This window comes from Pogona vitticeps, chromosome 4 (genome assembly GCF_051106095.1).
Source record: "Pogona vitticeps strain Pit_001003342236 chromosome 4, PviZW2.1, whole genome shotgun sequence".
In the NCBI taxonomy this organism is placed as follows: domain Eukaryota; kingdom Metazoa; phylum Chordata; class Lepidosauria; order Squamata; family Agamidae; genus Pogona; species Pogona vitticeps.
The window spans coordinates 121343698-121365754 of NC_135786.1; the positions used below are offsets into that span (position 1 = coordinate 121343698).

Sequence of the window (22057 nt, forward strand, 5' to 3'; positions counted from 1 at the left end):
TGGAGGAGGCGAAGTAAGCCTAAAGATGAGTTTAACAGGCGCGTAAGTAGGCAAGCAAGCAGGCAAGTTTGGGGTAGAGTCTTCATAGGCTTAGTTGCCCTTATTGGAATCAGTGGATAGCTAAATTTGATTGGGCACAAAAGGTGTTTAATGTGATGAAGCCAGCATAAATTGGGTTAGTCATCCTCTCTGTTTCTTGTAAAATCTTAAAACTGCTTGAGATGAGCTAAATAAAAGTACGGGCATATTTCCACTGCAAGAATAAACCAGGAGACCAAGCATATTTCTTGGATTCGTGCTTAAGTCATGTGGACTTTAACGTGGATCCAAAACATCCTCACACTGCTGCTATGAATGCTACCATCACCATCACTGTCATATCCTGTCAGGTGGGTCTGATAAGAGGTGGGGGGGGGAGAACAGAAAGGGAGGGGAAAGAGTATGAATAGGAAAGGGTCAAGGGTTTTTTTTCCAGCAAACCCAGTATGCACACACACAAAGGCACAAACACACATGCACACACATAAAGGAGAGAAAAGGAGGCATGAAAGTGGTTTCTCTCCCCCAGATGCTCTCTTCCACCTAGAGAGCAAGCTAGTAGAGGAGGAGGAGGAAAAGGAATCACCCTTTGGACTCTGATTCCTGGAGAAACTGTCCCTATGGTTTTTATAGGCAGGATCACCCCAAACCAGAAAAACATGGGCCCCTGGCATGGGCCCCATAGAGCCCCATGAATGTTATATTTAGGATTATCCCAAAGCACAAAAACATGGGCCCCAGGCATGCCTTGGATTGGTAGTCTGTGCGCACAGATGAGGTCTATAACTTGATGGTGGTTTGTTGAGGATCACATATAAAAATCATATGAAATAATGAAAGGGGTGGAGAGAGGGGCAAGGGATGAGAGTGGTAGCAGGTGACTGAGGGGAATAGAAAGCAGGGAGGCTTTTGGGGGAGGTGAGATTGGTTGAGGGATGGGGCAGAAGGGGACGAAGGTGGCGGGGTCTGGAAGGGGAGGAAAGGAAGGTTTGTCTTGGCTGACTGGTGGTTGTCAAAAGAACAGAGAAACACAGAGCAGGGGCGTTCACATGTATCGAAGCGATTCATTGGAATAAACGGACCCCTGGCAGGGAGCAGAAAAACTCACTTCCATGGCAGAGTAATCTACTTGTACATGCGATTTGTATGTATGTTTACATTTATTTTGAGTTTTTTTCCAGCAGAACACGGATTTTATTGTTTTAGTGGCATAGGGACCTATGTTGGGGTAACTGACCTGAGACATCCCAAATGCCTTTGAAATCTTATCCATGGCCCTGGAATGTTTTCTGACTTTCTCAAGTCAGTGCCTGCCTTTTCATGAGATGTGGATGATTTACACCTGTGGAGGTCCAGGGAGTGCAGATTCAAATTAACTGGCTTCATCTGATTGGTGGGATGTTTCAGCCAGCAATTGAGGGAATGATGGGAGATAAGTTGTGTTGGAACAATGAGTTAGAAGAACAGTGGAGAGCTGCAGCAAGCTTGTAATAACATGCTTTCATGCTTGCTTTAATATGTAACAATCATCAAGCTGAAGTGTGCTTATGACTTGGAACTATGCTACATTATAAATAGATACCTTTATTGTTTTCTGTGAAAATGAGCCCTAAATGTCTGAAACTCTGAAATGGTTTTTATTTTTTCCATAACATGGAACTGCTTCACGTTATATTTATTTTGCTTAAATTATTAAGCCTTTTGCTAAACCTTTATATTTTAGTAAAATTTCCTCAGCTATAATTAATGGGTCTTTCCTTGAGGGCAGATTTCCATCTGCCCTGAAGGACACACTCATTAGGCCCATTAGGAAGAAACCTAGTTTGGCGACGGACGAAACTGGCAACTACAGGCCCGTCGCCAACGTTTCTTTCCTAAGGAAGGTGGTGGCCGATCAGCTCCAGGCGCTCCTGGATGAAACAGATGCCCTGGATCCATGTCAGTTGGGCTTCAGGCCACGCCACGGTACAGAGACGCCATTGGTCGCCCTGTGTGATGACCTACTTAGGGAGGCCGACAGGCACAAAGTGTCTCTGTTGGTCCTCCTTGATATCTCAGCGGCCTTTGATACCATTGACCACGGTATCCTCCTGGGGAGGCTCTCCGAGCTGAGAATAGGTGGCCTGGCATTGGCCTGGCTCCGTTCCTTCTTGGAGGACCACCCCCAGAGAGTACAGCTTGGGGAGAGTGTCTCGGTCCCGTGGACCCTCAATTGCGGGGTTCCGCAGGGGTTGATTATCTCCCCAATGCTGTTTAAGATCTACATGAGGCCGCTGGGAGGGGTCATCAGGGGGTGTGGGGCTGTGTGTCATCAGTATGCTGATGACACCCAGCTCTACATCTCCTTTTTACCAACCGCAGGAGATGCCGTTCTGTCCCTTCAGCGCTGCCCGGGGGCGGTACTGCAATGGACGCAGGAGAACGGGCTCAGGCTGAACCCAGACAAGACAGAGGTACTGAGGGTGGGTGCCCCCACAGCCGGGGATTTGGGGAACTCCCTCTCTATTGGGGGGGTGACTCTGCCCGCCAAGGATGTGGTTCGCAGCTTGGGGATCCATTTGGGTAGTGTGGGCGGCATATAAATTGAATAAATAAATAAATAAATAAATTTGGACCTGGCGCTCACTATGGAATCCCAGGTGGCGTCGGTGGTCTGCACCACCTTTTTCCATTTCAGGCGGATAGCCCAGCTGCGGTCCTACCTTGATGTGGGGCGCTCACTACCTTGGTGCATGCGCTCGTAATCTCGAGATTAGACCACTGTAATGCACTCTACGTGGGGCTACCTTTGAGGCTGCTGTGGAAACTACAGGTGGTGCAGAATGCGGTGGCCAGATTACTCAGCGGAGTGAAAAAATACCAACATATCTCACCCACTCTGGCCGCATTGCATTGGCTGCCCATCCGATTCTGCATCGACTTCAAAGTGTTGATGCTCACGTTTAAAGCCCTAAACGGTTTAGGGCCTCGATATCTGGCAGAACGCCTACTCCCACCAAGATCTACCCATGCCAGGAGGTGAGGCTGCGGAGCCTAACGCCGAGGGAGGCCCAGAAGGAAAAGAGAAGAAATCGGGCCTTCTCGGCGGTGGCTCCTCACCTCTGAGATTCGCGGGTCTCCTTCGCTGGGTATCTTTAAGAAGTAATTAAAGACATGGATGTTTCATCAGGCTTTCCCATCACATAACTCCTGACCCCCTTCTTTCCTCCCTCACTGTTTTTGCTTTGTGTATCGTGTAACGTCATGTAGTGCTTTTATCATTTAGAACTCCCTATTTACATTTTTATTGTATCATTTTATGATTGTTAGCCACCTAGAGTGGTCCTCACCTGACCAGATAGGCGGGATATAAATAAATAAATAAATAAATAAATAAATAAATAAATAAATAAATAAATAAATAAATAAATAAATAAATAAATAAATAAAATTTTACAGCAGTGCTTTCATGCTGACAACTGGAGAGGATTGAAGGTACTAAATCCTGTGTCCTATGTACTTGGAGATTTTTGAGTATTTTGTGGGGTTTTAAATGCTTTTACCTTGCAGAGTTGATTTGCAACCAGGAGCAACAACTGACTTGGTTTCTTTCTTCCTGAAGCACCAAGGAGCAAGGGGCTTAGAGGGTATTGGGCTCACAGGAAACTTTCATCATCACTAGTGCACTGACAAGCACCCTCATCAAGTAGGACAAGGGTAGTGTGACTGAGTAGTAAATGGTAAAATCCTCTCCGTGGTGACCTGGGGACTGTGACAGTTAGCCACTTCCTTTCCATTTGTATTAATTTGCCCATATTTGAGCATTTCTAGGTGTTGTGGAATCCTAGTTGTTCAGGGTCGCAGAGCATCTGAAGCATATGGTGTATGGAAGAGATTTATGGGCATACATTTGCCTTTGCAGAGAGTGGCAGTGCTACACAGTTTGGGAGGATGAGCCAGCTGTATGGCCCTGGAGATCCCTCCACACATGCTGTTCCTTCCCAAGATCAGGACAGGACTAATGACCAGACTGGAATCTTTTAGTGCTATGCTTCTCACTCTTTTACTGCTATGCTTCTCAATTTTTGAAATCCTTATCCCCTTTTAATAAACTGAAAACTGTAATGCCTTTTTTCTTTTCTTTTTTTTGTGCTTTTTATTTTTTATAAGGGATAACAGAAAGGAAAAGGGAATTGGGATTGATGAGGAAGAGGGGAGACAATAACATACTTTCATCCATTCTATACCTATTGCCATGTCAAGATTTTAAATTATTCTATTTACTCTTTTCTGCCTTCTAGATTCAGTTCTCCTTTCAATATGTACTGTTCACAAGCTGCCTGTTGATTCTGTCCACTTGTTAAATAGATCCCATCTTTCTGTTGCCTTTTGCAAGGGATAGTCCTTCATGACTTCTGATAAAATGTCCATTTCGGCTATTTCCCGTATCTTTTCAATAAGATCTTCTTGTTTCAGTACCGTTGATCTTTTAGGACATAATATTGATATTGATCAATGGCTGAAAATATGGCAAAATAATATAAAGCTTACAAGATCGGTGAACTTTAAAGAGAATATATATAAGATGTTTTATAGATGGCACATGACCCCAGAAAAATTGTCAAAGATGTATACAGATGTATCAAATAAGTGTTGGAAATGTGAATCACAAGTGGGAAGCTATTATCATATGTGGTGGTCATGTGGAGTAGCGAAACAATATTGGAAAAGAGTGCATGTAATGTTGGAACAAATATTGCTCTGTAAAGTGCCATTAACCCCAGAACTGTTTTTATTGAGTATGATACCTGAAAATATAGATAAGTCAAAGAATTATATAGTTATATACATAGTTACGGCAGCTAGAATTTTATATGGTAATGCCTTTTTTTCAACTTGCTTCCCCAATAATGTTATTCAGTTCTTCAAAAAACACCTCCATCAGCAGCCAAGATGGTCTACAGCAGTGATTCCAACCTTGGATAACCTAGGTGTCCTTGGATAGCAATTCCCAGAAGCCTTCAACACTAGCTGTATTGGCTGGGTTTAGGGTTAGTGTTAGGGTTAGAGCACCTGGGTTACCCAAGGTTGGGAACCACTAGTTTACAGGATACCCTCTTATGCCCACTACCATTCATAGAGACACCAAGCAGGGGAAAATCCCAGAAGCTATATCTTTTCATCAATTAACCATTTCTCACCCACAAATATTGCTTCAGAGCTGTTTTTCAACATGTTATATTGATATTTGTTGCTTGGAAAACATGGATGATCATCAATGCCATGATGCCCACCCCCAAGAGGAGGTTTCAACAGGTGCAGATAATGAGGGTCTGGCTCCCTGGGGCCAGACCAACCACTCACGATTCTGTTGCTGCTGCGAGCTCCATGGTCCCTTCCTATCTCTCTGTTGCTCGCGATGGATTAGCCACTCTTCAACCTGGCAGAGAGGCTCGTCATCCCGCCTTCTGCCAGGAGTGGCTAATCCATCGTGAGCAACGGAGCAATAGGAATGCACCATGGAACTCATGGCGGTGGCCGAATCATGAGTGGTTGGTCTGGCCCTGGGGCCAGACCCTCTTTATCTGCACCTGTGGGGGGATATTCGTATTCATATACAAACAACCCCATCTCTAGTTCAGAACAAATTCTGCCAGACTAATCTTATTTTTTGATCCGATAATCTTCCTTATAGATGATGGGGATGCAATACACATAATATATCTTGACTTCAGCAATGCCTTTGATGAAGGGCCCCATGATATTGTGATTAACAAGCTAACAAGGTGTAGGCTAGTTAGAAAAACTGTCAAGTGGATATACAGCTGGTCACAGAACTGTACTCAGAGAGTGCTTATCAATGGCTCCATATCAAACTGGAAGGAGATAACAAGTGGTATACCACAGAAATCAGTCCTGGGCCCGGTACTCTTTGACATTTTTATTAATGACTTGGATGAGGGGATGCTGGGAATACTTATCAGATTTGCAGATGACACACAAATACCCCGGAAGACTGGAACAAAATTCAGAAAAGATTTTGAGCAGTGGGCTGAAAACAACAGAATAAAATTTAACAGGAACAAGTGCAAAGTTCTATGGGAGACCAAATGCACAGTTACAAGATGGGGGATACTTGGCTCAGTAATAGTACAAGTGAGAAAGATTTGGGAATTGTAGATCAAAAGCTGAATATGAGCCAACAGTGTGATGTGGCTACAAAACAGGCAAATAGTTTATGCTGCATTAACAGAAGTATAATCTCCAGATCCAAATAACTGGACAATCAGATCTGCTTTGTTTCGGATTCCTGCATTGAGCAGGGGTTGGACCTAATGGCCTTATAGGCCCTTTCCAACTCTATGATTCTATGAAAGTTGAGGTGTGTTTTGAGCTTGATTTAACATACATGTTTCAGTACAAAAGAGACAGCCGATCAGATGCCAGTTAAAGTCAGTTGGAGTCAGCCATTCTCTTTCAAGATAGACAAGACTGGTATTTTAAGTTTATGTGAGCTATTTTAAATCTGGGAAAGTTTAGGCTCACCTGTTTTTGAATGGGCAAGGGGAATAGTTTTACTTTTTAAAAAACCATAACTTTTGTGCAAACTTCCCCAAAATTGTCACAGAGCAAGAGCAGACTGTCTGCTACAACTGTGCTAGATTTCGTGCATTGTTTCAAGGTTACATTTTTTTGTTTGGGCTGCCCCCATTTTCAGAATTGTCTTATAGAATGTTGATTAGCTCTGGTGCACAATAAATTGCACTTTCATCCAGCTGAGATTAGAAATTTGAAGTACTGTGACTAAAAGTAAATACAAGCATCTGTAAATACGTGTGTGAAGATTCTATATTCAATCTTTTTATCAATAATGTACACTGCTGCACATTATAGTACAAGGCAATGGTGGAAACCCAGCAGTAGGTCACAACTAAAGTAGACCCATTGAGTCATATGGATTGAGTGAGTAAACACCTATGTAAGATTCATTGGGCCTACTCTAGTTGCATCTTACTACTGGATTTCAGTCAGTAAGTTACATATTAAGAAAGCAATATACGGTATTATAGTTTCCTTCCCCTATTTACCAATGGGGGGCAATATTGTAATATTGAATATCTTCCTTCAGACTCTACACAGCTCCCCTGAAATCCTGACATGCTGACTCCAGGAGGTACCCCACTGGTTGAGAATCACCATGCCAGTAGCTAGATTGGGCCTTTAACCTGCCAATTCCCTATCCTGTATAGCTTTTGTATTATTGAAAAAACCAAACATTTGATTGATAGGTGAAATGTCTGTGTTTCAGGCTGTTGTCTCAATTAGTCATCATCTTACGCCTTTTGTGCTTCCAGAAGAAAGGGCGTCCACCTCCATTCTGTGTCTAGAGAAACAGATACTGTGAATCACTCTCCCTGGCACCATTCATTTATTGCTCCACCATTATTTCTTTACTCCCACCCCATTCTTCTCTACTCTACAATATGACAGGCTAGGCTTTCCCATCATAGGGAACCCATAATGTTCATTGCCTTTCTTTCATCCCTTTCTATCTGTACAATTTCCTTTGTGGCAGAAAGGGGTGGAGCAGCGGAGAAGATGGACAACCTTTGCACACCATATTACAAAGGATAATGTTCTACTGATTTATATATTGCTGTTCTTCTACTTTTCAGTTCCCCCAGTGCATCCCAAAATTGTGCTTTGATTTGCTAATCTCTCCTCCCCACCCTAAATCCTTTTAGTACTTACACTTTAAGACCCCATCTATGTGGATTTCTCCTTGGCTGGCATTTGTAGCACTGAATTGTATCTGCATTATATTACTCTGTTTCTTACTTGTATTAGGTATCCTGTGACATCCCTCAAAATTCTCCATCAACATAAATGTCCTATATAATACTGTGCTTTTGCCCACATTCTTGAGGTATTTTGGTGTTACTCCATTGGTTTTGGTCTTCTTCATTCTGCTAGTTTCACTGTAAATATTGCTAAACCTTGTGATGCCCTGGGGTCATCAGACATTGTTATCCCTCAGCAAGAGAAGCCCTCCAAGCAAAACTGCCCCGAAATAAGACACACAGCTAAACTTACCCAAATATACAGGGTTTTCCTTGAAAGAAACAGCTGAGTAATTTTAAGAGAGACCAAAATAATTTTGCTAAAACAAGCTATTGTTGTTGTTGTTGTTGTTGTATTTTTTGTTGGAATTGCCGTTACTGGGATCAGCATATAGCTAAATTTGTGTTGCTTAACAATTTCATTTCAGACCATTTAAATGTGACAGAAACTGAACTTGGCAGACTTGTCTATTCAGACCAGGGTTTTGAGTGGCTAACTCTTAAAAGGCTAGAACCATTTTGACTTTGAATTTGGATGGTGTAAAAGGTCCATTTTGGCAAATTCCTCACAAGGAAACTGAAGTGATACTTCCTCATTTCATTCCAGGGAATGAATAATAGGCCAGTATCCTGGTAGTTTTTATCATGCATGCCTGGCACCTTCTCAATTAGTCATGGTTGCTTCCATGAGTTTCTTTTTTGTGCATAGTAAAAACCAGCAGAAAACTTATCATTACCTTTAGGTTGGAGATACTTGGGGATGAAAGTAATTTGAATGTGAGTGAAAATACAACTGTGCAGTTGTTCCATCTCTATTTGCTATATATTAGGGGTTTTCCTGAATCTCAAATTGTGAGGTGGATTAATTCAGAGAGATTTCAAGATTTATCTGAAGGAGAGCAATCATTCCAAACTGCATCTTACTTCTCTTGAAACTTCACGGGTGACTTAGAAGCAACAGAAGAGGGAAACAGCCTGTGCACAAGAATGACATTGCTCTCCAAATAAAGAAAATACTGCAGTGGGGAAGGAAAGTTGGGACTGACAGGTCTAACCACAGGGGATTCTTTTACTGAGATTCTCCAAGCGTAGTTCACTCTGCCTTGGATACTGATGTAATAGATTAGTAATCTTATCAATATAGTGGAAGCAGGAATTGTGGTGGCTTTTGGGACTGGTAGACTTTAGTTTTCTTTCACTCTAATATCCTTATCCTCTCCTATATATAGGTAGGTATCCTTCAGTCTTGAGGGACTATGGTAACGTGCTCTGAATAGAGGTCTTGGGGCAGCATCTAGTGTGGCTGAGAAGACCAATTCGAGAGTGACAATCCCTTCCACACTGAAGACAAATACAATCTGTCCCCTGTCCAGCTCCCTGATTTGGCTGGTTTCAGGACTGCCTCTTTGCCTTGGCCTGCTGGACACACATCTCTTCAAAATGGGAGAGGCCATGATATACCACCTGCCTCCAGGCTGAACACTCAGATGTCAAGGTTTCCCATCTGTTGAGGTCCATTCCTAAGGCCTTCAGATCCCACTTGCAGATATTCCTGTATCACAGTTGTGGTCTCCCTCTGGGGCCATCTCCCTGCACTAATTCTCCATACAGGAGATCTTTTGGAATCTGACCATCAGCCATTCTCACGACATGCCCAAGCCAATGTAGACATCGCTGTTTCAGTAATGTATACATGCTAAAAATTCCAGCTCATTCTAGGACTATTTGGAACTTTGTCCTGCCAGGCGGTACAAAAAAATGTGTCAGAGAAAACACATATGGACCGTGTTCAACTTCCTCTCCTGCCATGCACAAAGGGTCCAGGACTCACTGAAGTTCAGGAGTGTACTCAGGACACAGGCTCTATGGACCTGGATCTTGGTATATGCCGTCAGCTTCTTATTAAGCCATACTCTCTTTATGAGTCTAGAGAACATGGTAGCTGCTTTGACAATGCGTTTATCCAGCTCGACATCTAGAGAGAGTGTGTCAGAGATCGTTCAGCCAAAGTACACAAAATCATGAACAACCTCCAATTCTTGTGTAGAGATGGTAATAGAGGGAGGTGATTCCACGCCCTGGCCCATGACTTGTGTTTTCTTCAGGCTGATTGTTAACCCAAAATCTTGGCAGGCCTTTCTAAAAGGATTCCTCAAAATTCCATCAAAACTCAACAAGAGTTAGTAGATCAAGGCATCGGAATGGACTGGTGGGTGCGATCACAGTTATTATCAAGGTACAGTATGCTAAAGATAATCAACACGGCTTATATTTAGAAAATACACCCTTTGACTTATTTTTTCTAGAATCAGAGGGGAAAATGTATTAAGTTATTATATAATTTTCTCTTAAGATTTTGAACCACGAGATGAAATGGTAAAAGCATGTATGATTAAATGGGCACAGACGTAAGACATAATATTGAACTGGATCAATGGGAACGAATTTGGAAAACAAACATAAAATTCACCAAATCTGTGGTATTTAAAGAGAATATATACAAAATGTTTTACAGATGGTACATGATCCCCACAACATTGGCTAAAATAAGCACCCAGATTTCAAATACATGTTGAAAATGTAAACAGAAAGAAGGAACATTTTATCACATGTGATAGATGTGCAAAGATGCCCAAATATATTGGAGCAATGTGAACTAGATGCTACAAGAGATATTAGAAATTTCAATACCAATGGTACCAGAACTATTTTTATTAAATATCTTGCCAGATATACTAGACTCTGAAAAATCATATTTAACTATTCATATAGTTATTATTATTATTATTCATATCCATGGGGCTGTCTCAATGTGTCATCGGCCCGACACATGAGAAGGGCCATACCTTGGACCTGGTTTTCTAATCGGGACTGGAAGATGGTGGTCTGGATGTGGAGGGGCTGATTGTGACCCCATTGTCATGGTCAGACCACTTCCTGGTCAAGTTTAGTCTATTAGCTTCTTCTCCCCTCTGCAAGGGTGGGGGATCCATTAAGATGATCTGCCCTCAGAGACTAATGGATCCAGATGGTTTCCTGAATGCTCAGGGGGGATTATCCATCTGATATGGTCGGCAATAATAACAGGATTTTAACAGGTAAATGAGCGTCTCAACCAGGTGGAAGGTCTGATGAAAGAGAAACCATCAGATGTTAAACATCAGTTAAAGGAAACTGTACTAACTCCAGAACTGTTTTTATTGAGTGCAATGCCAGGTAACATAGATGGGATGAAGAGTTACCCTGTGAGCTATTTAGCTACAATAGTCAGAAAAGGTGATGTTAAAAATCATATTACTGTCCTAGATTCAACCCTATATCCCAAAAACTGGAAGAAAACAGAGTCATGGAAAAAAGAGAAGTGCACTGAGAAAATATGGGAAATGATAGAAATGGCTACTTTTTCAGGCATGTTGAACGTATGTCCAAGACAGAAGGAAATTGAAAGAGGGGATGTATTTTACAATTGGTCATGGTTTCCTGATAGTGCTGGAGTAGCTTAGATTTAAACTAAAACATAAATGTAAGCTGATAGTTAGAGGGAAATCAAACAGTAAAAAAAAGGAGTAAAAAGTTGTTTGTTTTTTTTGGAAAAATGAATAGATTCGATGCTTGTATACTTAATATGAATAGATTGGATGATTATATATTCTGTGCTCTCCTATCCTTAAAACACTTTTCCCATCCCTTCCACTTCCTTTTATCTTTTGTATTCCCTACCCTATTCCGAGTAGTTTAAAAATAAAATACTTTTTAAAAAACCCTCCCATACCAATGTTGGAGGCTACAGCTTCTCTGTATTTGAATTTGTTCTTCAGAAATGATGCACAGTTCTTTCCTAATAGTAGCTCTGTGGTTATTTGTTTTCATCCATATTGCCCTAATATAGAAAAACACATGCGGATATGTAAATCCCATAAAACATCTTGTATTTATTCCTTTGAAATTTTGCTGGATTCATACCCCTAAAGGGGGCAATTGTGTCTGGATAGGTTGTTCACTTCTGTGCAATATAAAATACATTACAGCCATTTATGTACAGGTACTTAGTTTTGGTGAATTTCTGGGTGAAGAGCATTCTCCCCTTCTATGTGCCACCTCTATATTTGTTGATTTCCCAGTGATGGTCAGTTGGGAAGCACAAAGCCCTACATTCCTAGAAGCAAACTAGGTAGCCTTTGAAACAGTCAGAGGTGACGTAGGTTTCTTTACAAAGCACCAACATGAGATACAAACCAAATCCTGTTACTAAAATCCCCTCCTGGGTAGCATTACAATGTCATCACATTCACAATTCAATCTCTATTTAGTTAGAATCACAAATATAAGAAGTGGAAAAAGCATTGCCTTCACTCTGGATCTGCATTTTTTAAAACTGTCAGTGATGTCAACCTATTCACTTTAAGACCTTGACAGGATGGGAGAGGAATATGACCTAACTTGGTGGTGGTGGGGAGAATGGTGCTAGAGTAGCAACTCATAAGGAGAACAATGGCAGGGTTCAAAGAGAAGGGAACATTTAAGGACAAGGGATATATTTCTGCCCTTCTCACCACATGTATTACTTCTTCCTGTGGTTCTGTGCCACCAAGTCACTTCCACCTTATGGTGATTCTATGAATTGTCTGCTGTTGTGTGCCATCATGCAGTTTCCCATGTGTAACAACCATATGGATTAGTGACTGCCAAAAGATCCTTTGATTAACAAGCCTGCTCAGGTCTTCCAAATGAAAGTCCATGCCTCGCTTAATACATCAATCCATCTCATCTGAGGTTTTTCTTTTTTCATACTGCCACCACTTTGGATTCTTAAGACGAGGCAAAGAACAAATAATTCTTATAATGTAACACACACACACACACACACACACACAGAGAGAGAGAGAGAGAGAGAGAGAGAGAGAGATTTTCCTTACCTTCTGCTGAGGGCTTATTAAGCCACTTAATGATACTGGCAAATTGAAAGAGGAAGGCTTGCTTTGGATGGGTTCCAGCAATAACACACACTGGAACTGATCCAAACCAGAGTGGTTCTGCTTACACCAGAAAAGTAGAAGCACCTCTATGGCCTTGACTATGGCCAGAGAGGAAGACTTTGAGGACAGGCTGGTGTGCTCTAGCACCTAGGTTCTTAACGTGGGCGATAATGCCCCCCAGGGGGCGATTTCATTTTTCAGGGGGGCAGTAGAACGAAAAGGGGTGGCGTGGGGGCGCTGGAGCAGAAGGGGGGTGGTAGGGGGGCGCTGGAGCAAGCCAACCTGTGAAGATGGCTGCAGCCTTTTTACAGTGAGCATGAATATATATTTTCCTCCAATTTTAATTTAGTTTCAGACTTTTTGTCTTGAAATTTTTAGTTCCTGCATTTGTTTTTATGCCCTTTTTATATTTCTTTTTGCGTCTTAAAATTCACTTGCAACTAAATCATTAAATGTTACTTTTTGGGGGGCATTTCATTTTCTTGGAATTTAATTTTGTTTTCAGGGGTCACTGGATTTAAGTGTCTTAAATAAATAAATAAATAAATAAATAAATAAATAAATAAATAAATAAATAAATAAATAAATAAATAAATAAATAAATAAATAAATAAATAAATAGGAGGGGGGGTGATGATAACTTCCTCAATGGCTCAAGGGGGCGTTTCTTTCAAAAAGGTTAAGAACCACTGCTCTAGCAAATATGTTGTCTGATCACTGTTTTTAAGAGTGCACAGTTCCTCTCTGTAGCACTCCAAACAGTGGGCTGAACAGCCCATGTAGTTAGCCTATTAGTTTAGTTCTTTCAGCTTCTAATGAGAGTTCAGGCATAACTTTATGTAGAACCCACTTATTTGTCTTTCAGCTGTTCCATGGAACTGTGGGTTTTTTCTGTCATCTTTCTTCGTTGTCTAGCTTTTACATCTGTAAACGGCAATCAGGAACCCCACAGAATGCATCCTTTGTCTTCAATGACAGTTCAATAAACTTCATATTCTTTTCTAGTTCTTTAATAGTTGCCCTTCCAAGTCTCACTTTTCATCTAATTTCTTGGCTACATTCTCAGTTATGATTGATGACTAAACCAAAATATAGAAAAATATTTTATTTATTTATTTATTTATTTGATTTATACCCCGCCCATCTGGCCTATAAGACTACTCTCGGGGGCTAATATACTAATATTAGTAAATATACTAATAAAGTTGATTTCTTCAGTCACCATTAAAGTTACGTAGTCACCATTAAAGTTACGTACAGTAATTATGTTATTTTTATTATTATTTTATTATTATATTTCATTTTAATGTTTTTAAATGATAGTAGTCATTATGTTCATCTGTAATCCTGCTTTTGCATATTCCTCTTTGACCCTCAAATCAATGCTGTTTTCTGATAGCCATATGGTTTCATCTGCATATCTTAAATGACTGGTACTTCTTTCACCGATTTCACTCCTTCCACCCCTGCTTTCTGAATGCTAAGTTCTGCATATAGGTTGAATCTACACTCCTGCATAACATTTTTTTTTGCCTACTGGAAATCATTCTGTTTCTCCATATTCTGTCCTAATCTTAGCCTCTTGTGCTGAGTATAAGTTATGCACTAGGACAATCAAATAATATTAACCGTTCAACATCATTGACTATGATATCCTAGTGCTGTGGAGGAGGCGAAGTAAGGCCAAAAGATGAGTTTAACAGGCGCGTAAGTAGGCAAGCAAGCAGGCAAGTTTGGGGTAGAGTCTTCATAGGCTTAGTTGCCCTTATTGGAATCAGTGGATAGCTAAATTTGATTGGGCACAAAAGGTGTTTAATGTGATGAAGCCAGCATAAATTGGGTTAGTCATCCTCTCTGTTTCTTGTAAAATCTTAAAACTGCTTGAGATGAGCTAAATAAAAGTACGGGCATATTTCCACTGCAAGAATAAACCAGGAGACCAAGCATATTTCTTGGATTCGTGCTTAAGTCATGTGGACTTTAACGTGAATCCAAAACATCCTCACACTGCTGCTATGAATGCTACCATCACCATCACTGTCATATCCTGTCAGGTGGGTCTGATAAGAGGTGGGGGGGGGAGAACAGAAAGGGAGGGGAAAGAGTATGAATAGGAAAGGGTCAAGGGTTTTTTTTTTCCAGCAAACCCAGTATGCACACACACAAAGGCACAAACACACATGCACACACATAGAGGAGAGAAAAGGAGGCATGAAAGTGGTTTCTCTCCCCCAGATGCTCTCTTCCACCTGGAGAGCAAGCTAGTAGAGGAGGAGGAGGAAAGGGAATCACCCTTTGGACTCTGATTCCTGGAGAAACTGTCCCTATGGTTTTTATAGGTAGGATCACCCCAAACCAGAAAAACATGGGCCCCTGGCATGGGCCCCATAGAGCCCCATGAATGTTATATTTAGGATTATCCCAAAGCACAAAAACATGGGCCCCAGGCATGCCTTGGATTGGTAGTCTGTGGGCACAGATGAGATCTATAACTTGATGGTGGTTTGTTGGGTAACCTGGTTAGGTTGTGTATTGAGGGTACTGTATTACAGTGGTTCAAGTTCTTCCTGTCAGGATGTACACAAAAGATGGCACTAAGAGAGAACTGTTTGACATCAAGGCCTTTGGCTCCACCTTATCTTCTTTAGTATTTAACACATATATATAAAGCCACTGGGAAGGTTCATTCAGAGCTTTTGAGTGCCACCAACATGCTGATAACATTAAGCTCTACTGCCTCCTTTCCCCCAACACTGTAGAAGCAGTCAGGTCCTTTGTACTTTGCCCGAGCTCAATTTGAGCTGGATAAAGGTGAACAAGCTGAAACTAAATCCTGACAAGAAGGAGGTGCTGTTGGTCAATAAAGTCAGATTCAAGAATGGGGATTCAGCCTGTGCTAGAAAGGGTTGTGCTCCCTGTGATATATCAGTTTCATAATCAAGGAGTGCTCCTTGACCCTGTACTGCCACTAGACTCCCAGGTGGCAGCAGTGATTAGGAGTGATTTTGCAGAACATCAGTTTCTTGAGTTGACCTGACTTAGCAAAAGTCATATATGCCTTAGTTCAGGGCCGGATTAAAACCCTTAGAGGCCCTAAGCACTTAAAAGATCTTGGTGCTCCCATATATATGTAATTCAAAATATAAACAATAAACCATAAAATAAAATTTTATTTATCAAAATTAAACAAAACTTACAGTAAGATGGAAAACGCCTTTTTTGTATACTTCCACGTTATGTTTAAAAAATTTTCTCCTACTTTTTTAAATTGCAAAGTCTTTAATCAGATCCTCAAAACTAATCTTGTGTAACACATGTGCTTCTATACTTAATAGAGATAAGACATCCAGTCTGCCTTGTTGCATAGTTGTTCTGATGGGATTTTTAATATACTTCAACTGAGAAAATGAACACTCAGCTGAGCAATTTGTGACCATTAATGTTACAAATATACGAAAGCCAATGTTTACATTTGGAAAGGCACACTCAGTATTGTCTTCTACAATTATTTTATAAACTTCAACAGAACTGAATTTTGTTTTTACATTTTTTGTTGCAGTGATCTTATGGCACACATATGAATGAAACTGCTGAACCTCAGATGAGCAATTACTGCTGAAGTCCTCTAGGTAAGCATCAGTCAGCCTTTTACAGCACTGAGAATATCTTTCAATGTTAGTAGATGATGAAGTGACATCATGTGGCACACCACTTAGAAAAAAAAATCTCCCTGTTATTTCTTTATATATATCTCTCCTCTTCTTTTCGTCTCTGTTTCAAGTTTGTCAACAATTGTGTAAAAAGTGGTGATATGGAATTTATCTCTGGCATTCAGATATTCTTCTGGTGCATCTCTGTCAATGGGTGCCTTCTTTCTGATACATTTGTGAGTTGTGGTTGCCTTGTAATCAACATCTGGTAGCATTTCCTTTGCACAAAATGAATCTTTCACATTCATCTTGTGAAATGCACAGTTGGTCAGCTAATGATACATACAGATCTGCACATGTTTCCAAGTTCACATCCTCATTTTGTAGAACTTGGCTTACTCTGTAAAAATTCTGCAAAATCTCATTGCAAAAATTCAACATAAAAACAAATTCTGGCTATTGCATCTTATCTGCAATATTAGTTATTTCTCTTCTAGCACCCCCCTTTTGTGACTGGTCTTTGGCTATATATGCTAATACTTCTAAAATTTTAAGGAAATATTGCAAAATTGCTGCTGTTGCCATAGCATATGCCTCTCATCTGGTATCAGAGAGGGTTTTTAAGACCTTTCCTTTTCCAATACAACCTTTAAGAATTTTCAACCAGCTGCTTGATGCTGAAAAAAAGGTAACTGCACTGTAGAGAAATTAACTGCCTCTTGACAGCAGTCAACAGCAATTCAGCCTACCAGATCTAGTAAGTGAGCTGCACAAAGCACATACATAGCAAACTTGTTTGCTTCTAAAATTTTTTTGCTGCATTCCCTTATAATGTCCAGACATGTTAGCAGCATTGTCATAAGACTGACCCCTACATTTTGAAAAGTTTAGCCTACAAACGTCACGTTAAGTACTGCAACACCTGATTTACCATTTCCTCACCACTATGACCTTTCATTTCCAGAAAGGTTAAAAAGTGTTCAATAGGCTGTCCATATTCTAAGTACCTAAGTACAACACTTAACTGATTGATACATGATAGATCTGGTGTTGAATCAACTGACAAACTAAAATAACAAGAAGATTTTACTTCATCAACAATGGACATGGACCTTTTGTGCCATTAGTTGAATGAGTTCCTCACAGGTGGTTTGGAGAGGTAAGAAAAAAAAAATCCTTTCCCTGAATTTCCATATTTCAAAATGTGGCCTGCTAAAAATGGATCAAACTGTCTTATGGGGTCAGGTAAAAGGTAAAGGTAAAGGTTCCCCTTGACAATTTTTGTCCAGTCGTGTCCGACTCTAGGGGGCAGCGCTCATCCCGCTCTTCAAGCCATAGAGCCAGCGTTTGTCCGAAGACAATCTTTCCGTGGTCACATGGCCAGTGTAATTTTGACACGGAACGCTGTTTACCTTCCCACCGAGATGGTACTTATTTATCTACTCGCATTTGCATGCTTTCGAACCGCTAGGTTGGCGGGAGCTGGGACAAGCAACGGGCGCTCACTCCGTTGCGTGGATTTGATCTTACGACTGCTTGGTCTTCTGACCCTGCAGCACAGGCTTCTGCGGTTTAGCCCACAGCGCCCCCACGTCCCCTTATGGGTTCAAGCAGCCCTAAAAAATTCTCATTTTGCAATGATTCAAACCTTTATTCTGTTCTTCGAAAAACCAAGCCACGTTCAGCTAATGTACAAATAACAGCTATGACATGCCTCAAGACATGTTCCCAGTAATCACACTCTTCCTAAATTTTTCTTCAACTGTTGCCCCAACCCCACACCTTGTCTGCAAGTTAAATAAATTAACATAGAGTCTCAGTGATTAGTTCTTTTTTCATGAATATCAATTAAAATACTATTTCACCAATCACTGAACTCTTCTCTTATAAGAAAATTAAAGACATTTTAAGAAGGAAATAGTTTGCAAACGAAACAATAAACTGATCCTGTTGATGGTGAATACAGTAACCACTCTCTTTTGAATTTCTCATCATTGGCTTTTGTCCCAACAAAAAGTTTCTGCAAACAATACCTTACTGGTTTGCCACTACTGAAATGCCGGTAAGACTTGTCAAATGGCCCATTGTGGTGTTGACAGTCACTGGGTCCACAAGCAATCCAATAAGCCATATCATCAGCAGAGAAATCAAGCCACAACCCTGCATCCTTTTTTACATTGATTTACATCATCTTTTGCAGACAGAATAATTTCACCACCATCACTATAGTCCACTAAACTTTCATTTTCAGCAATTATTTCAGCCCCACAATGTATTGTAAAGTAGCTTGATTCAACATTGGCAGTAGAGGTATCAAGAGAATTTACAGGCAAAGTGAGATCAGCAATGAGGCATGTGCTAGATGAACCTGCTTGTTACACCTCAGTGATTCTAACATCATCATATTTTGATTCTGAAGTGATCAAAGTGGTATTTACTGTATTTGTGTCCACTTCTGATGATGGAGATTGGTTTTGTCCCAGAATAAGTATATCATGTTGTGGAACTTGCGTGAAGAAATCAGACACCTTTGCAGGCTTGGACTCTAAATCCAAAGTCTTCCCTTGTTTCTTTTTTGATAGTTTCACTTTTGTGCATGTTTCATCTTGGTTCTTGGGGTCTGTGGTGTCTGTCACATAAACTGATAGACATAATAAAATACACATTCAGTTATCACCACCAGTCCACCACCATGCAATAAATAAAAAATAGACAATGCATGCACAATCACAAGCAACACCATTCGGCTATTTTCATGAGTTTTGCAACATTTCATAAGCACTTCCACAAAATTATGAAACACTAATTACAATGTTTGTTGTCAGTGTTATTTTTTTTTTAAAGGAATCAGCTTACTTACAAAGTGTCAGAGTCTGGAAGCTACTAGCCTTTTGCCACCTGGCAAAGGCATTAGGGCCCAATCCACTACACAGGGTAACAGAGCTGGAACAATAAAGTTGGCTGGCAGGCAAGGCAGGAATGGGACAGGCCAAAGCAGAAGACAGTTGCATTGCTGAGACAAAGTCTGGGAGGGAAACCCACTCCTTAAATAGGCGTTCCCTCCAGGCTTCCAGGTGGGCTCCTCATGAGTTGCCTAGTAGCTGCTACTCAGGCCAGGGCCTGAGCCTGCAAACACCAGCCAATTCCTGGGTCAGGCTGGCCCTGATCCTGTAGTTATCTTACCAGGGCCATGTAGGCCAGATCTGACACAGAGTTACAATGTTAGCACATGTGTTGTTGCCTGTTGGCACACTGAATGCTGAGTGAGCTACTAGTGCCCCTGCACAGTCTCATTCTCAGTGGACAACTGAACGGGACAGCCGACATGAACAAGACATAGAAGTTAGACAAGAACGATCACGTGAGCCTCCGTGGACTGTGGGGTAGTTAAACTTTCCAGATTCAAATTTTGTTGTATTCCCAAGATTAATGTATATCATTAACCACTATTATTATTATTATTATTATTATTATTATTATTATTATTATTATTATTATTATTATTATTATTATTATTATTATTATTATTATTATTATTATTATTATTATTACTACTACTACTTCTGAGGAGGAGTTTATGTTTTTGTCACAGTATGTGTGTGTTTGGTTTTTCTCTACTGACGTGCATATTGTATACAAATTTCACGACTGCATTGATTTTGCCACATCAATGTCTTTAAAGAAATCTTTCTTCTTTAATATGGTGGAGATGGTTGATTTTGGCATCTTGTATTCAGAGGCCAGTTCAGTCGCATGCATGCTTTTTGATAATGTCCTTTTTCATTTCAATAGAGATGATCATTTAAATCAGTGGTTCTTAACCTTGGGTTACTCAGGTGTTTTTGAACTGCAACTCCCAGAAACCCCAGCCAGCACAGCTGGTGGTGAAGGCTTCTGGGAGTTGCAGTCCAAAAACACCTGAGTAACCCAGGGTTAAGAACCACTGATTTAAATGATCATTAAAAAACCCCATTTTAGACCATTCCAGCAACCAGAGCCCTTCAGAGAAAATTTTCTGATTTTAAAACAAAAGACTTTGTAGTCTGAACCCTATTTTATACCATTCCAGCACCAGAGCTTCTCAGAGAAAATTTTCTGATTTTAAAACAAAAAGACTTTGGAGTCTAAACCAGAGGTTTTTAACCTTCAGTTACTCAGATGTTTTTGAAATGCAACTCCCAGAAACTCCAGCCAGCACAGCTGGTGGTGAAGGCTTCTGGGAGTTGCAGTCCAAAAACACCAGAGTAACCCAAGATTAAGAACCACTGGTCTAAACCACATTTTACACCATTCCAGCAACCAGAGCCCTTCAGAAAAAGGTTTCTGATTTTTTTTAAAAAAGACTTTAGAGTCACATTTTAAACCCACACATTTTAAAACAAAAGAGAGGTCACAGAAAACAAACCCTAGAAGTCACAGAACACAAAAATCAATCAATCAATCAATAAATCCAGCAACCGTTATTCCAGCAAACAGATCTCTCAGTTTAATTTTACATTTTAAAATTACAGTCTAATTTTCACATTTAATTTTAATTTAACATTACAGTATACTTTTACATTTTAGACCCACACTGCAAGACCCATCAGATCACAGAAACACAACCCCCCACCTAACCCAAACTCATGCTGCAAAAACCCTGTACAGTACATACAGTACTCACCCAGAACAAGCAATCTCTCTGTTTTAAAAAAGAAAGTCAAAAATCCCAAAAGCAATTTTTTTAAAAAAGCCAAAAAAAACACAAACAAACCAAAAAACACTACAGCACAGTGCCAGGCAGTGCCAGGCAGTCCAAAGTCTCTCTCCATAACCACACTCTCTAACCGCTGGGGCGAACAAGGTACAGAGAAGCAGCCTCTTCGCTGACCAATGATTAACTGAAAGCAGTTCAGACTTCTCACTCTCCCCGCCTTTTCCACTTTTTTGGGGGGGGGGGGTTTCACAAGCCGAAGCAAAATTTCGTGGCCGGAGCTGTTCGTAACTCGAAATGGTCGTAAGTCGGTACGTTCATAAGTTGAGGCACCACTGTAAGTCCCAAAAGTAACTTTCCCAAGCTCTGGGAGACTGGGGGCTCTGCTGCCGCCATTACCACATGTGTCCACAGCACAAATATAACTTACCTTAACACCCAGCAAGCCCTCAATCCTGAAATGTAGCAAGTCACTCTCCATCAAAATTTCTGAAATTTTCTTCCCAGCACACTGTAGGCAGTGAATGGAGTAGGGATTTTTCCCCCTCTGCCCTAGGAAGAATTGAAGAAAAGCTGTTCTTTTCAATAGTGCTTCTGGTGGAGAAATTTACAATCAGTTGTTTCCTTATCTCCACACTACAAAATGACTCTAAATAATCTCCTACAATTTGTCCATATGGCTACCCATTGAAGAAGAAACATTTTGTGAGTGCCTGATCTAATCTGCATACATTTGAATCCCTCCTTATTTTTCTGTCTTGTAATGGCCTTGTTGAACCACTTCAGAAAAATATGAAGACCATTGTAATCCTGAAAGGAGTGCTGTAATGTGGACAAATTCAGCTTCTCCAATATTTTTTCATATGATGATATTTTTCA

At 40.6% G+C, this 22057-nt stretch overlaps 2 protein-coding genes across 10 annotated transcripts in view; one reads left to right on the forward strand and one right to left on the reverse strand.

Moving 5' to 3' along the window:
* LOC144589109 (uncharacterized) overlaps positions 1-22057 on the reverse strand; it is a 360030-nt gene that overhangs the window by 265717 nt on the left and 72256 nt on the right. The gene's annotated exons all lie outside the window — the stretch shown is intronic.
* The window catches only part of TNR (tenascin R), a 618967-nt gene that overhangs the window by 127056 nt on the left and 469854 nt on the right, over positions 1-22057 (forward strand). For 8 of the 9 annotated variants that reach the window (XM_072998215.2, XM_072998216.2, XM_072998217.2 and 5 more), the window contains exon 2: positions 16395-16464. The gene's annotated coding sequence lies outside the window, so the exon portion shown is untranslated. Of the gene's footprint in view, positions 1-16225; positions 16465-22057 lie in introns of those variants that run through there. The other variant, XM_020798576.3, reaches the window with a different exon arrangement.